Source organism: Heterocephalus glaber, unplaced genomic scaffold (genome assembly GCF_053883595.1).
Source record: "Heterocephalus glaber isolate CG9 unplaced genomic scaffold, H.glaber_assembly_v1.0 deba00001610, whole genome shotgun sequence".
NCBI lineage: Eukaryota > Metazoa > Chordata > Mammalia > Rodentia > Bathyergidae > Heterocephalus > Heterocephalus glaber.
In genome coordinates this window covers 16,083,560-16,097,523 of record NW_028258381.1, presented here as the reverse complement: position 1 = coordinate 16,097,523, position 13,964 = coordinate 16,083,560, and the positions used below count along the sequence as shown (strand labels likewise).

The 13,964-nt window shown below is 44.9% G+C and overlaps 1 protein-coding gene across 1 annotated transcript in view; it reads right to left on the bottom strand.

The window, feature by feature from the left end:
* Positions 1-5,657, bottom strand: part of Tpst1 (tyrosylprotein sulfotransferase 1) — a 109,343-nt gene extending 103,686 nt beyond the window's left edge. The window contains exon 1 of the mRNA XM_021254327.2: positions 5,511-5,657. The gene's annotated coding sequence lies outside the window, so the exon portion shown is untranslated. The remainder of the gene's footprint in view (positions 1-5,510) is intronic.
* Between the last annotated feature and the right edge of the window lie 8,307 nt (positions 5,658-13,964).

Genomic DNA, 13,964 nt, shown 5'->3' with positions numbered 1-13,964 from the left:
TCCAATGACATCTGTATAGAATTTCTGCCCCCAAAATGATAAACCTGATTCTAATAACAAGAGGAAAAAATGAGACAAGTCCAAATTGAGAAATCATTTGTAAAACAGCTGCCCTGGACTCTCCAAAAACATCATTTTCGGGTTGAGGGTATAGCTCAGTGGCAGAGCATTTACCAAGCATGCACACTCCCTGGATTCCATTTCCAGCACTGCAAAAAAAAAGTCAGTTTTCTGAAAGTAAAAGACTAGGAGTGCAGGACTGTCATTCCCACTACTCTGGGAGCCTGAGGGAGGAGGACCCCCAAGTTTGAACACACTCTGGGAAACTCAGCAGGATTTTGCCTCAAAACAAACAAACACCACCATAAAATAAAAAGCCCTAAGTCTTAGCTCAGGGCAAAGACTGGTTCAATTCTTAGTACCGCCAAAAAATAAAAATAAAAATAAATAAATAGGGGGCGCTGTTCTTGATTAAAGGCAGCCAAGCTCTTGTCCCTCACACAGCGCATCTTTCATGGGGAGCCAGGTGCAAAACTGTTTGCAGGTGACCCATTTCCGGTTCCCAGGTAGCAAAGCAGCTTCCTTAAAAGTCCACCTTTGACACAAGGGTTGGAGTTTTTAAAAGAAAATGGAGAAAAAAACAAAAAAGGCCACTGAACAGACAGGCCAGTCAGGGAGCAGAGAGAAGGGAGGAGCAGCTGGGGAGATGCACCCTTCCGGGTCCCACCCAAGTGACCACCTCCAGTCAGCCCCCGCCTCCTAACAGCAAGTCAGCCAGGAACGCATCAGTGGACTAATCGGCTGATGAGCACACGCCTCTGTGATCCAACCACCTTCCAGACACAAGAGGCTTTGGGGGACACCCCAGATCTGAACCACAACACTGAAGCTGTCTGTACCCTGGGTCCACTGGTGTTCCCACATAAGGCTCTTCCCTATTCCTGAGGCTGTTCCTGCTGCAGGACCCCAAAGGCTGACTTAGACTGGGCCTGGCTGAGAGATTCACACAGTTCAGACCTCATATCCTGTTCACATGTGACTCTTGTGGGCACTGGCTGGGGCCACTGGGGAAGGAGGACTGGGAAATTAAAGATGATTCCTGCAACCTTTTCCCCTGGTGTGCTCCCAATAAGAAGCAAAGAGGGGCTGGGGATTTAGCTCAATGGTTCCGCCATCTGCTTTGCAAGCGAAAGGTCCTGAGTTCGATTTTCAGGACAAAAAAAAAAAAAGAAGCAAAGAGAAAGAGGAAGAGGCAAGCATCCCACAATCCCCTTCAAGGGCTGCCTCGTGTGATCTATGACCTCCCACTAGGCCCTACCTCTAAGTTTCCACCCTCTTCCAACAGCATCAAGCTGAGGACCCCACATTTAACACATGCCTTTTGGGGAACGTTCTAGATCCAAAGATAGCATCCAGCAAGACTAATCTAATCACAGGAGCCCCTTGGCTTGTGACCGAAGAGAAACTAACAAAGAGTCTCTCTCTGACCAAATCTAGCCAGGCTCCTGTGAGCTCTCTTCTCTACTAGGCCTCAACCTTGGTCAACAGACTTGCACAAACCACTGACATAATTCCTGTCATCTCAAGACCATGTCCCTAGATGACCTGGTCCCCTCCAAGTGCCTCCCTGAGGAAACTCAAGGCTGCCTTGAGTTTTACCATGTGTTGAGGACAGGCCTCTGGCTCCTACTCTGGGAGGATCGAATCCTGCATTTGGTAACAGCTGGTGGATGCAGTCGGCCTAATCATATTTACACAGTGCCACCTTTTGTCGTTTTTCATTCCTTGACTCTACTGAGCATTTGTTTCTCCCCTTCCCTATTTGTACCCACTTGTTTTTTCAGTAATGAGGAATGAATCCCGGGTCTTTACATTGAGCTACATCTGCATGCAGCCTCTTTCCTTTTTTTTGAGACAGAATCTCACTAAATTGTTCAGGCTGGGCATAAACTCAGGATCCTCCTGCCTCAGCCTCCCAGAGTATCAGCCAGTTCTATACAAATCAAAGTTGAGTTCAGTTCACGCTGGGCTCTTTCCATTATGGAAACAGTTAACAGTTACTACTGATTATCCTTTCCACTTTAACTACTTTGTATCTTTCTCTGTCTTTGACAAAAATCAGAACATTCCGGAGTCGGAGGACAATTCCACACACCACTGCTGGCTTGAAGATGGGGGCCCACTTGGTAAGAAATGTGAGAAGCTTCTGGAAGCTGAGAGCCAGCAACAAGATGGAGGCGTCCCTGCTAGGAACTGAATTCTGCCACTGAACTTCCCTGGAAGTGGATTCTTCCAGAGCCTGCAGATAGGAGCCAGCTGCCACCCCAACTTATGCTCTGTGATGTCATGACCAGAGGGAACAGCCAAGCTGCCCGGATTTCCAACTGTGGATCTTGTTTCAAGCGAAGTTCATGGTAACATATTAATCAGCAAGAAGAAACTGACACGTCCTTCATTTGACCCAACAATCTCGATTCTGAGAATTTGTCCTGAAGATACGCTGTCAGCAATGCAAAACACATAGTGCATAGCTTGTTCACTGCAATATTTTTTAAGCTTCTAAAGATTGAAAACTACCTAAATACACAAGCAGAGCAAATTGGTGGACTAAATTATGGTGCATACATTGGAGCTGTAAAAGAATGAAGGAAATTTCTTTTTTTCTTTGAAGCAAAACATTTATTGGTACATTTTAGGTATATATAATGATGACATTCATCATATGGAATCTGTACCTGTACCTGATGTATCTTGCTAAGAATGAAGGAAATTTCTATGAACTGGTATGGAATGAGTTCCAGAAGATATTAAACAAAGAAATTAAATTGCAGAAAAAATATGAGGTGTGATAAAAGATACACTGAATGTTTACATTAAAAATTAGAAATTATTACAGTAAAGGACATACTGCCATTAATCCCCCTCCAATACCTCAAACATCGGGCCAGGGATTTAGCTCAGTGGTTCCGTCCCTTGCCTTGCAAGCGCAAGGACCTGAGTTCGATCCCTGGTACCAAAAAACCCCACAAAACAAACAGTACCTCAAATACACTTGTCCCATTGTTCTTGCCACTTACAGAAGCACTTCTGGAAGTCCTCTCTCATGAGTGTCTTTTTATGGCTGCCTCAATGTCATGATTTGATTCAAAACAATTTCGTCAAATAACATTACAATAAAAAAAAAAAATTACCATGTGTCCTCATCCACCTCATTCACCAGGTCTGGCACCCTGTGACTTCTGGCTCTTCCCCAAAGCCAAAATCACCATGAAGGGAAAATATTTTGAATCGATTTAGGACATTGAGGTAGCCATGGAGGCACAAATAAAGACACTCATGAAAGAGAACTTGCAGAACTGCTTCAGGAAGATGTAAGAATGATGGGATAAGTGTGTTTGAAGTGAAGGGGAATATTTTGAGGGGGATTCATGGCAAAATGTCTTTTTCTGTAATAAATTTTTTAAAATTTAAACATCTGCCGCTGTTTTTGATCACCTATGTTTTGCATGAGAAATAAGAAAAAATAAAACACACACATAACAACTTATCATTACTAAATAAAACACAAGAATAAATCAGAAACAGTGCAGTTGTTTAACCACAAGAGGAGGAAGAGGAATAGGTGGAGGTGACATTTCTTTGAACATGTATCTTTTTTGTATAGTTTTTTTTTTGTACAGTTTTGACTTCTGAAAACATGGCAACATCCCATATATATATGAATGGAAAGTAAACTAAATCTGAACACAAAGTGAAACAATGAAATTCTATATTTATAACTAATTCTATTAGTTCCGTAACCACACTGAAAGGGAATAAAAAGAACAAATCCCTCCAACTGCATACCATTATGGAGGGAAGGGAAAGACTTGCAAATGAACCCTGAACCCTTTCAGCAGGTCTGCTATTGTAATGGTATGGGCCAAGGGACTCAGGGGAAACTATTTTAGATACAGCTGGGTATGGTAGTGCATGCCTATGATTCCAACACTCTGGAAGGCTGAGGCAGAAGCAACTCAGTGAGACCCTGTCTCAAAATATAAAGGTCCTGGGTTCAATCTCAGTTGTACTAGCAAACAAAAAACTGTTTAGATGTACTATAGGGTTAACTGCGTTGGTATAGCCAGCATTCTCACCAAGGAAGAAGAAATATACAGTACAGACATCAAAGGAGATCACCCCTGGAAGGCGCCAGTGGAAAAGAATGGTTTCTAAAATATAGCTGGGTGTGGTGGCAACTTCCTGTAATCCCAGCATGCAGGAGGCTGAGGCAGGAGGATCACCATGAGTTTGAGGCCAGCCTGAACTATATAGTAAGACCCTGTCTAAAAAAAATAAAACCAAATATATATATATTTTATATATATAATTATATATATATATATATATATATATATATATATATATATATATATATCCCTCACTCTGTCAGTTAAAAAAGCCAAGAAACACAGACCCTCCAGCTCCAGGGAGGGTGCATAACGCCCTGAACTTGATCTGGCCCCATGCACCACTAACAGAAACTGGTGAGGAGGTTCAGGGCAGAGCTGCCAAAGGGTAGGGTCCAACACCTTGTTATCCCAGAACATAAGGAAGTGATTTAAAAAAAAAAAAAAAGGGTTATGGACAGGACAGCTTAAAGCAGCTGCCACTGGCAGGTCTGGGAAAAATCTATTAAACAATTACACAGTGCTGAAAACATGGAAACTCACGAGTCGGCACCCTGCATCCATAAACACAGGACTGGGGAGAAGGCTCCTGCTGAGGGGAGACGGGAGGCAGATGGGAAAGGCAGAGCAGCTGATAGAGTCAGCGAATCCTTATATGGGCCAGAACCATCCCTAAATGCCAAATGCGGAGTGATTTGGGAGAGAGCACAGTATTAGCACGTCTGCCCTGCACTGCTTATTAGCTGCAAGGGAGAACTAAAGAGTAACAATTTTCCAGGGGAGTATTTAGGGGTACAGGCCCAGGGCAGCGACAGAGATGAACGCTCCCTGCGAGTCCTGGTTCCGGGCCCCCGCAGCTAATGCATCGCTGGCCTGGTGCTCCCCAGCCCTGGGCCGATCCCCCAGCCCTGGGCCACTGCCTGTGGGAGAGCAGTCTGCAGCACCCGGCGCTGTGGACAGCGTGCTGCTCGCCTCCCCTGGCCCCCACGACCCGCGCTGGGGCCTCTCCTGGCTCCAGGCCCCACTGCGACCCTTCCACATGCTGTGACGTCCCGGGTCCAGAGTCCCCTCCCGCCGTCCTGGCTCCGTGTGCCCTGGCCTGGCCCTGACTCTGGGTCACCTGTGACTCAGGACTGGCTGCGCGCCCAGGCGGGACCCCGCCCTGCCTGGGACCTGGCCCTCCAAGCCAGGGCCCCACAGAGAGAAGGGAGTGTTTAACCCAGAACCTGCCAGATCACCAGGCGCCTCCATCGCGCCCTGTGTGCTGGTGTAGACGGATCTAGTGTACCCCGAAGTCCCCTGTGTGGGGCAGGAGACTGGGTCATGGGGCGCTGTGCTCACCAGTGGATCCGTCCGTGGAAGAGTTCAGGGCTGGGTGCGGTGTAGGAGGCAACCTGGCTGGAGGAGTCCCTGGGGTGTGGACCGGAAGGGCGCTGTCCCGGGCAGAACACACCCAGGCGTCACAGCACACATGTCTGAGGTCTGCCTGCCCTAGGCTCGCTCATGGGGGCGGTGCTCAGGAACCCCAAGGAAGGAGCATCCGGAACAGGCTTGCTCAGGGAACCTTAGAGCACCGAGCTGCGGGCCTCAGCTCCAGCCCTGGGGAGTCCCGGTCCGCATTCGTGTATCTATTGCTTGTTCCTGGGAGTCCTTTTGGGTCTGGCTTATTTCACGTAGCACCTGTGTCACCGACAATTTTTCCATGGATAGAGGGGGTGGTTCAAGGGCAGTGCATTTATTATACGCTTTATGCGTTACTGTTACATTCGATTTTCCTAAGAAGCAGGCACCCTCCACCCCGCGCCCAGGATAACCTGATGCCCAAGGGGAGGCAGAGCTCAGGCTGTGAGCCCGGGGCAGGCGAGTGGCCTGGAGATGCAGATGAAGCCTCGCTGCTGGGCCGGCCCGCACTTCCTGCTGGGCGCTCTGGTTCCTAACAGGACTGGCCCGCAGCCCGGGCTGACTTAGCTTAATGTCTTCAAGGTTCACTCATGTTGAGCATGTGTGCGAACTTCCTTCCGAAGAAGGAATAATACAGTTAAATGTTTATAAAATACTTTGTTCATTCGTTTATCTGCTGGTGGCCATCTGGGTTCTCTTTTTGGATATTGCAAATCTTGCTGCTGTCACTGAATGCAAGTATGCGACTTCCTACTTTGAATTGTCTCAGGTGTACGCCAAGAGGCGGGATTCCTGAGTCCTGTGTAATTCTAGGTACAGTTTTTAAGGTACAAGCGACCATTTTCCACAATGATTATATTATTGTACATCCCTACCAGCAATGCACAAGGGTTCCAATTTCTCCATATCCTAACACTTTGTAAAAACAGTCATGCTAGTGGGTGTGGAAACCATGGTTTTGACTTACATTTCTCCAATAATTAGTGAGGGTTGGCATCTTTATGAGTGTATGGGATATTTATGTCTTCTTTGGAGAAATGTGCATTCAAGCCCTTTGCTCATTTTTGAATTGAGGATTATTTTTCTTGTTGAGTTATGGAAATTTTCTATACTAGTTATCAATCTCTTTCCAGATATATGATTTGCAAATATTCTCTTTCATTCCATGGGTCACCAGGCTTTTTTTTTTTTTTTTTTTTTGAGACAGGGTCTCTCTATATAGGTTCAGGCTGGCCTTGAGCTCACTATAGAGCCCAGACTAGTCTCAAACTCAGTGGTCCTCCTGCCTCAGCCTTCCAATTGCTGGGATTACATGTACCACCCCATCTGGCTTCCATGGGCTGCCACTTCATGCTCATGGTGATGTCCATTGTATTCTTTTGTTGCCTGTGCCTTTACTCTCATATCCAAATTACTGTCAAATCCAGGTCATGAGGCTTTTCTATTTTTTTCTCCCAAGAGTTTTAGTTTCAGCTCCTATGTATAGATCTTTGATTTTTGTTTATGGTGTACAGTAAGGTCCAAATCCATTCTTTTGCATGTAGATATCCATGATTATAGAAGCACCCTTGTATTCCAGGAATAAATCACTCTGAGTCATGGTGCAGAATCATTTTGATGTGCGAGTGTACTATGTGAGGATTTTAGATCAAAATTCATAAGGTTATTTATTCGTCTTCAGCTTTCTCGTTGTGCTCTTGTCTGGATCAAGGTAATATTGGCCTCATAGAATGAGCCAGAAGCATTCCCCCTCTTCAATATTTTGGAAAAGTTTAAGAATTGGTATTAATTCTTTGAATGTGTGGTAAAACTCATCAGTGAAATCATCTGCTCATAGATTTCTCTTTACTTTCTTTTTTGTTGTTGTTTTGGTTTGGCTCTTTGAGCCAGGGTCTCACTATGTGGTTCAGGCCACCCTTGAACTTAGAGAGATCCTCCTGCCTCAGCCTCCCAAGTGCTGGGATTACAAGTGTGTGCCATCATGCCCAGCTTGGATTTTCCCATAGTGCAGGGATTTTTTATCACTGATTCAATCTTTTCAGTAATGGTCCATCCAGATTTTCTCCTCCTCCTCTTCTCTCCTTCCATTTGGCGCTGGGGATTGAGCTCAGGGCCTCATGCACACCAGGCACACATTCTACCACTGCGCCTGCCCCCCACACCCAGGATGTTTTGTGTCTTTAGCATTTATCTGAGTAGGTTGTACATCCCTAGGAATCTGTATATTTCACTTCAGCTGTCCAATTTGTTGGTGTACAATGATTCATAGCCCTGTCTTATAATTCTTTTCATTCCAGTAAAATGAGTAATGCCCCCCACTCTTCTGATTTTAGTCATCTGAATCTGTTTTTTCTTAGTCACTCTAGTTAACAGTTTGTTGATCTTAAATAACTAAAGTTTAGTTTAGGTTTTCTTTATTGTTAAAATGTAGAGAAATCTCTCTTTTTTGGCCAGCTTTGGATTTTATTCTTTTACCAGTTTTTAAAGATGTAAGTTAGGTTGATAACTTGAGATCATTCTTCCCTTTTTTTTTCGTACTGGGGATGGAACTCAGGACCTTGTGCTTGCAAGGCAAGTGGTGGAACAGCTGAGCTAAATGCCTGGGCCCCTTCCCTTTTTATTTGTTTGGATTTTTTTGGTACTGGGGATTGAACTCAGGTCCCTGCACTTGCAGGGCAATTGGCAGAACCACTGAGCTAAATCCCCGGTCCCAAAGATAGTTTTTGGTTTTATTTTTTGGTACTGGGGATCGAACTCAGGTCCTTGCGCTTGCAGGGCAGGCGGCAGAACCACTGAGCTAAATCCCCGGCCCCAAAGATAGTTTTTTGTTTGTTTTTTTTTGGTACTGGGGATCGAACTCTGGTCCTCGCGCTTGCAGGGCAGGCGGCAGAACCACTGAGGTAAATCCCCGGCCCCAAAGATAGTTTTTTGTGGGTTTTTTTTTGGTACTGGGGATCCAACTTGGGACCTTGTGTTTTCTACGCAGGCAGTGGAACCACTGAGCTAAATCCCTGGCCCCTTCCTTTTTTTTTTTTTTGGCTACAGGGGATTGAACTCAGGACCTTCCGCTTTCGAGGCAGGCAATGGAACCACTGAGCTAAATCCCCAGCCCCCCTTCCCTTTTTAATGTAAGCATTCAGAGCTACTAATTTTCCTCCAGCACTGCTTTTGCTACATCCCATAAGTTTTGGAGTGTTGTGTTTTCATTTTCACCCTTGAAGTATTTTCTAACTTCCTTTATGATCTCTTCTTTGCTTTTTTTTTTTTTTTTTGGCAGAACCAGGAATCAGACTCAGGATCATGCGCTTTCCAGGTAGGTGCAGCCCCGCTGAGCTACATCCCCGGCCCTATGATTTCTTCTTTGACTCATCAGTTTTTCAAAAAAATGAATGTTTGTTTCATTTCCACATAATTATGAATTTTCCAGTTGTTGTTGATTAGAAAAGATACTTTGTATAATTTTGGTACTAACATATGGTTTATTCTGGGGAATATTCCATATGCCTTTGACAGAAATGTGTATTCTGCTTTGTTGGGTAGTGTACGTCTGTTAGGTCCAGTTGGTTAATAATATTGGGTTTTTTTGTTGTTTTTTTGATACCAGGGATGGAACTCGGGACCTTGCATTTGCGAGGCAGGCACCAGAACCACTGAGCTAAATCCCCGGCCCAAAATCTTTTGTGGTTTTTTTGTTTTGTTTTTTGTTATTTTGGTACCAGGGATTGAACTCGGGTCCTTACGCTTGCGAGGCAGGCGGTGGGACCAGTGAGCTAAATCCCCAGCCCGATTAATAATATTGTTAAAGTCCTGTATTTATTGATTGTTTAGTTATTCTACCTAGTATTGAGAGAGGGACACTCACTGAAGTCTACCCCATTCCCTTTTAGACTCCATAATTTCTGAGAAATCAGTTGAGCTTACTGAACATCTTTTGTACATAAAAAGTAATCTTTTTCTTGCTTTCAAGAGTCTCCTTGAAGGCCAGGTGTGATGGCGCACACCTGTAGTCCCAGCAATTGGAAGGTTGAGGCAGAGGATCACCACGAGTTCGAGGCCAGCCTGGGCTACATGGTGAGTTCAAGGTCAGTCTGAACTACTACCAAGCAAAATCCTGTCTCAAAAAAAAAATTCTCCTTCAGGAGTGATAAGGCTCTTGGCTGAGCACTTGCTTAGCCTGCACAAGGACCTGAGTTCGATCCCTGGCACTATTAAATAATTTTGTCTTTGGTTTTTCAATAGTTTGATTATACTGTTTGATGGTGCTGGTCTTTCTCTGTTAATCCCACTTGGATTTCATTGACCTTTGATTTATAGTTTCATGGCTTTTCTCAATTCAGGGTAGTTTTTGATCATTTCTTTGAGTAGTTTTCTGTCCTTTTTTCTTCTCCTGCCACTTCCCTAATGCCTATTTGGTCTTCATTTCGTTGTCCCAGAGTTCCTTTGGATCAGTTCACTTTTTTTTTGTACCGGGGATCGAGCTCGGGTCCTTGCACTTGCAAGGCAGGTGGTGGAACCACTAAGCTAAATCCCCAGCCCCCGATCTGTTCACTCTTCATTCTTTCTAAAAATTTGTTTATTGGGCTGCGGATTTAGCTCAGTGGTTCTGCTGCCTGCCTTGAAAGCACGAGGTCCCGAGTTCGATCCCTGGTACCAAAAAAAAAAAAAATCTCACTTTTCATTCTTTCTAAAATGTTTATTGGGCTCGGGATTTAGTTCAGCGGCACCGCCACCTGCCTTGCAAGCTCAAGGTCCTGAGTTCGATCCTCAGTAGCCAAAAAAAAAAAATTTGTTTATTCTTCAGGCAAGGTTATTTCAAATGTATTATTTTCAAGTTTGCAGATTCTCACTTCGAACCTCTTGGAATCTTCTATTGAATCCTTCTACTGAATTTTTCCATTTATTGTATTTTTTAGCTCCAGAATTTGTTTAGATCCTTTTCATAATTTCTTGATTGTTATTCTCATTGTATTTGTACATAACTTTCCCAACTTTCTTTAATTCTTTGTCCATGTTTTCCTTTAGCTCTCTGAGCATTTTTCGGATACTTATTTCAAAACCTTTGTCTAGCTGGGTATAGTGGTGCATGTCTGTAATTCTAGCACTCTGGAAAGCTGAGGCAGGAGGATTGCAAATTTGAGCCCAGATTGGGCAACTTAGAAACTTAGTGAGACCATGTCTCAAAAATTAAGAAAAGGGGGCGGGAGCTGGTGATGTAGCTCAGTATGAAGGCCTTGGGTTCATTCCCCAGTACCACCAAAATAAACAAATGAATAATTAATTAGCCTGTCTATCAAATGTCTTTCGGGAGTTTCTACCATTTCAGGTTCCGCTGAATAGGCTCTATTAGCCTGTTTCTTTGCAAAGCTTTTTTTTGGTGGGGGCATTTGAAAAACCAGCCCTTTCCAGTCTTTGCAGACCGGGTCAGTGCCAAGGATGTCCCTCACTAATGAGCAGGACATTTTCTGAGCTTCAAGAAAGCTAATCTTCCCATGTCTTTACTGAGCATGCAGCTCACTTAGGGCTGTGCAGCATTTTGATCTCCCTCTCCACGTGCCTTTTGTACGTCTTAATTTCCTGAGACTCACCTCAGCTTCTCCTGGGGGCCTACATGGTCTATTGTTTCCAACTGTTACAGTTTAGATCCAGAATGTCCCCCAAAAGCCTCATATGTTCAGAGCAGTGATTGGATCAGGGGGTGGATTAATCCACTGAGTTTATAGCTAAATGTGCTGGGAGGAAGTGGGTGTAATTGGAAGAGGCAGCCACTGGGTGTGACCTGGAAGGGTACATGTCCCTCCCCAGTTCCTTCTGTCACTTCCTGGCCACCATGATGTGAGCAGCTTACCTCCACCAGACCTTTCCACCTTCTTTTCCTGCCTTAGAGCTGGCCGATCATGGATTGAATCGTCTAAAAGTCTGAGCCAAAATAAATGTCTCCTCCTTCAGTTGTAGGTGTTGGGCACTGTCTCAGTGACAGGGAAGTGAGGTAGACACCACCTATGAGATTACAAGTAAGTCACCCAGGTAATATTGATTAAATGGCGATCAAATGGGAAGACAAGTCACATACAAGGAATTTCCCATTAGAATATCAATCACTGCTACCTATCTCTAGGGGAAGTAGTACTTCTTTTCCTTTTTATAATGCTAACCAGTGAATGTGCCTCAATTGTTCTCCATGTTGGTTCCTTGCTGTGTTGGCTCCTGGAGGGCTGGCGCCTTAAGGGAGGTCCTGTCTACCTGCCAACAAGGTATCTAATTAATTTACCTATCTATAATAATGTTAGCCAGCTTTTCATTGTTTTTGATGCCTCTGCAGAGGAACAAGATCTTTGAGGTGCTGGGGATAGAAGCCAGGGCCTTGCACATGGTAGGCAAGTGGTGTAGACTCTAGATTTTTCTTAATGTCATAGAAAGCCTTTCAGTTTTGAGCTGAGGGGCGATATACTTTGAGGAATATCAAGTACAGGCAAGGTACACAATGGATTAGAAAAGCAACAGTCCTGTCCTGTCCCACAGGCATGCGTAACTTGAGTTTTGAATCTGTGACCCAAGCTCAAGCACTGACCCGGCACATACTGTATCCTCACCAAACCTGGCTGGAGGGGATGCCCGTGACTGCCAAGGTTGTGACACATTCAGAGTCTGCAAAGTCATCCCTTGCCCCGTGAGGCAGCTAGGACCAAGCAGGCTCCCCGAGACTCCTACAGCTGCTAGTACAGAGAATCCCACCAGCACCCAGCTTTCCAGGAGCCCAGGTGTCCTGTAGGAAAGCAGGCCACAGAGGACTCTGTGGAGAAGACTACTAGTGGATAAGAAACCCTCTTGCCATGAGTGATGGCACATGCCCGTAATCCCAGCACTCAGGAGGCTGAGGCAGGAGGATCACTGCGAATTCGAGGCCAGCCTGGACTACATAGCAAGACCCTGTCCCAAGAAAGAAAACAACAACAACAAAAGGAATGCTCACTTCCTGACTTCAGAACTTTCTAACAAAGGGCCAGCAACTGCAGCCTCTGCCTGAGCTCTGTAGTTTTGGTAGAACATTCCCACTCATCTGTTTATGTCCTGTCACGCTGCAACAGATGTTTTATGGTCTGCGAAGGCTGAAACGTGGACCATCTGGCCATTTCCACAAAGTCTTGCTGATCCCTCAGCTAAACAAAACCATGAGGGCTGAAGGGCTCCAGAGGCCGCTCCTCTTCAGTGATAACATTCAGTAAGGGCCAAGGTGACAGACACTTCTGCAGGGACAGGGTACCAAGGTAAAAACTGAAAAGGTTACAATGGGTGGTGTCACGATAACTGGACACCCACAGGCAAAAGAATGAAGTTGTACTCTTATACCATAGCTAAAAATTAACCCTCACCTGGGCGTGATGGTGCAGACCTGTAACCCTAGCTGCTAGGAAGGATGAGGCAGGAGGATCACAATTTCAAACCAGCCCGGGCAACTTAGCAAGACTGTCTCAAAATTAAAATAAATAGGGGTGGGGATATAGCTTCCACACTTACTACCAGGGTACAGTAATCAGGACAGTGGTGAAAGAACAAATAAACAGATGCACAGAACAGAACAGGGAGCCCAGAAACAGACTCACACAGACAGTCAAGGGATCTCTGACAAAGAAGGAAAAGCAAGCTGGATGTGGTAGCACACACCTGTGATCCCAGCACTTGGGAGGCTGAGGCAGGAGGATCACTACAAGTTCCAGAACAGCCTGTAATACAGTGAGACCCTGTCTCAACAAAAACAAACCAACAAATAAAATCCAATAAACAAGGAAAAACAACTGAAGGGGGAAGGACTTGTTTCTACAAAGGGAGCTGGGACAACTGGGCATCCATATGCATTAAAAAAAGAAAAAGAATCCAGACACAGGCCTTATACCTTTCCCATAAGCTAGCTCAAACTGGATCACAGACTGTTATGGGTATATCTAGATGTCCACCCAAAGCTTCATGTAGTCATTTGTGGGGCTTTTCAGAGGTGCCTGGATCTAGAGTGTGTGATATGGCAATTAAGACCAATGATTGGTCTGGCACTGCCCTAATCCTGATAGCCTAAATAGAATATAAAAAGGGGCAGAAAGAAGCTGCTAAGGTCACTTGTTGGTTCTCTTGCTTGCTTTGGTGCCTTCTGCCTACTATGAACCATTTCTCCTCTCTGATGCCACCCTGCTTGGAGCCAGCTGACTATGGAAACCACTGCAAACATGAACCAAATAAACCTCTCCTCCTTTAACTCTAGGTGTCGGGTATTTTATCTCATCAACGAGAAAACACACAAACCTAAAACTGCAACACCTAATGACACAAATGTAAAACAACAGAACTCCAAAACATAACACAGGAGAAAATCTTCGTGACCTTGGAGGCAGTGATGAATTTCAG